Source organism: Schistocerca gregaria, unplaced genomic scaffold, assembly GCF_023897955.1.
Source record: "Schistocerca gregaria isolate iqSchGreg1 unplaced genomic scaffold, iqSchGreg1.2 ptg000338l, whole genome shotgun sequence".
NCBI classification, from domain to species: domain Eukaryota; kingdom Metazoa; phylum Arthropoda; class Insecta; order Orthoptera; family Acrididae; genus Schistocerca; species Schistocerca gregaria.
The window spans coordinates 2,236,944-2,240,515 of NW_026061803.1; positions in this window are offsets into that span (position 1 = coordinate 2,236,944).

Below are 3,572 nucleotides of genomic sequence, written 5' to 3' on the forward strand. Positions count from 1 at the left end.
CGGAAAACGTGTTTTCAAACCCGCCATCAGAAGATGACTTTCTTCGTACACACCCTTGGAAGATACCTGTCTACCTACCTCCCCCCCCCCCCCCAGAAGATGTCTGCCCATCTACCTAGGTACCGCCATTTAGAAGGTGTCTGCCTACCTACCCCCACTTCGAAAGATGTTTAACTGCCTACCCCACCTCTGAAGATCTCTGTCAAACCCTCCCCCATCCCTGGAGGATGTCTGTGTACATACCCCCCTTTTGGAAGTCATTTGACAACCGAAAAAACCGCTTTGGAAGATGTATGACTTCCTATCACTACCCTCGTAAGGTGTATGTCTACCTAGGACCCCTCTGGAAGATGTCTGTCTAACTAACGAACCTCGGTATATGCCAGTCTCACCCCCTCAGAATATGTCTGTCTACGTACCCCACATGGAAGATGTCTGTCTACCTGCCCCCCCCATAAGATGTTTGGCTATTTACCCCTCCTTGGAACATGTCTGTCTAACAACCACCCCCCCCCCCCCCAGTTGTCTGTCTACCTACCCCCTTGAAGATGTCTGTCAACCTACCCCCCGCAAAATGTCTGTGTACCCATCTTACCCTGAGAAAATGATAGTCTACCTACCCCTGTATGTAAGATGTCTCACTACCTACCCCCCTCCCCCCCCCCCATTCGGGAAATGTCTGTCTATCTACCCAATCCACTCTTGAAAGATGCTTATCTAACCACCTTCGAAGATGCCTTTCTACCCCAGCTCAGAAATTGTCTATCTACTCCCTCGTCAGAAGATGTCGGCCAACATACCCGTCCCCTCAGAAAATGTATATCTATCACCCTTGGAAGATGTATGTCTGTCTACCCCCTCAAAGAATATATGTCTATCTGCCCAACTCGGAAAATGTCTGTCAACATGCCCCCTTCGGAAAATGTCTAACATCACCAAGCTCAGTAGATGTGTGTCTATCTGTCCCGCCCCCTCGGAAAATGTCTATTTCCAGCCCCCCTCGGAAGAAGTATGTTTACCAACCCTCCATCAGGAGAAGTCTGTCAAACTACGCCCCAGGAAGGTCTCTCTCTACCTACCCCCCTCCCCCCCATCGAATATATCTGTTCACTGAACCCATCCTTGGAAGATGATTGGCTACCTCCCCCATGGAAGATGTCAGGCAACCTGCCCCCTCACTTAGGAAGATGCCTACTTCCCCCTTGGAAGTTGTCTATTTTCCACCACTCGGAAGATGTCTAACTACCCCATCCCAATATATATGTCTATCAAATCCACACAAATGATGTCTGTTTACCTACTCCCATAAGATGTCTATCATCCCCTTCAGAAGGTATCTTCCTATATACCCCCTCCCCTTGGAAGATGCCTGTCTACATACCCAAACTAAGATGATGTCTATCAACCTTCCACCGCACATATGATGTCTGTCTACCTACCACCCTTGGAATATCTATGTCTTTCTACCCCCCGGAAGATGTCTGTCAGCCTGCCCAACTTGGAAAATATCTGTCCATGTGCCCTCCTTCGGAAGATTTCTATTATCCCCAGCCTCAGAAGAATTGTGTCTATCTGTCCTGCACCAACAGTAGATGTCTGTGTACCTACCCCTCTTCAGAAGAAGTCTGTTTACCAACCCCCCATCAGGAGATGTCTCTCAAACTACCACCAAGGAAGTCTCTGTCTACCTACCCCCCTTTGGAAGATATCTGTCTACCTATAACACAACTCAGAAAATGTCTGTCTACCTACCCCTCAGAAGATGTCTGTTTATCCACACCTCCACAGATAATGTCTATCTACCTACCCCCCCCCCCCTATCCTCTGAGGATGTCTGTCTACCTACCCCCCCCCCCTCTTGGAAGATGTTGGTCTACTTACCCCTCTAGAAGATGTCTGTCTAAGTACGCCCCTCGGAAGTTGGCTGTCTACCAACCCACCAATGGGAGATGTCTGTCTACCTACCCCCCTCGGAAGGTGCCTTACTGCCTACTCCCTCAGAAGATTGTCTACCTACATACACTCAGAAAATGTATGTATACCCACGCCCCCCCCCCCCCCCCCGGAAGAAGTCTGTCTAAATTATCCCCACCCCTTGGTAATTTCTGTCTACATATCACTCCCTTGCAAGATGTCTGTCTACCTACTCCCTCTCGAAAGATATCTGTTTACCTACATCTTCTGTGGGGAGGTAGGAAGACACACATCTTCTGCGAGGGGTAAGTAGACGGACATATTCCGAAGCAGGGTATGTGGTCAGACATCTTCTGAGGGGGTGGTAGGTAGACAGACATCTTCCAAGGGGGGAGGGAGTAGACATCTTCTGTGGTGATAATGGTAGACAAACAATTCCGAGGAGGGGTAGATAGACAGACATCTTCTGAGTGGTTGTTTCTTAGACAGACGTCTTCCAGGAGGGAGCTTGGTAGACAGACATTTTCCAAGGGGGAGACATTTTTCGATTCGGGCCGGATAGGTAAACAGATATCCTTCGAGAGAGAGGGTTGACATTTTTCTGGGGGGGGGGGGGGAGGTAGATATTTTCGAGAGGTAGATTGACATCTTCTGGGAGGGGGGGAGATAGTATTCTTCCATGGGGGGAGGTGAGTAGTCAGGCATCTTCAAAGGGGGAGGGGGGTAGACAGACATCTTCCAAGAATGGTCGGTAAGTAGACAGACATGTTCTGTGGGGAGTGATGGTATGTACACTTACATCTTCCAATGGGTTCTGGTAGATAAACAGGCATCTTCCGTGAAGGGGTGATAGAGCTCCTCGAAGATGGGGTGTAGATATCTTCGGCAAGGAGGGTAGGTATACATCTTCCGAGAGAGGGTTAGATAGATTTCTTCCATAGGGGGGATAGATAGCCTTTTCCCGAGTTTGTGAGGAAGACAGACATACAGACATGTTCCTAGAATTTGGAGGTAGACAGACATCTTCAGAATAGGCGGTAGACACATTCCAAATGAAGGAAGGCTGTAGAAATCTTTTGAGTGTAGGATAAACGTCCTCTGAGGGGAGGGGCTAGATGGAAATCTTACAGGGGTGGGGTAGGTAGACAGACATATTCCAAGAGGAGGGGGTTGGTAGACAGGCATCTTTCATGAGGTGGGTTATATACATCCTCCTGGGGGATATACATCTTCTGAGGTGGGGATAGGTATCTTCCAGAGGGTGTAGATGTCATCTGAGGGTGGGGTAGATAGACATCTTCCAAGCTGTTGGTTGATTTTCACCATCCGAGTGGAGGGATACATAGATATTTTCCGCCTGGGCTGGGTAGATAGACATCTTCAGAAGGGGGTAGACATCTTCCATGGGGGGTAGGGAGACAGCTTCTAAGGGGGGTAGATAGACATTTTCCAAGATTAGTGGTAGATACACATCTTCTGAGGGGTGTAGATAGACCTCTTCCGAGGAGGGAGATTGGCATCTTTGGAGGGAATGGATAGATAATCTTATGAGGTGGGTGTGGGTAGGCATCAACCTAAGGGGCGAGATTGGCATCTTCCGATGTGGAAGGGGTTAGGTAGGCATTTTTAGAGGGAGGGATATCTTCCTAGGGGTTTAG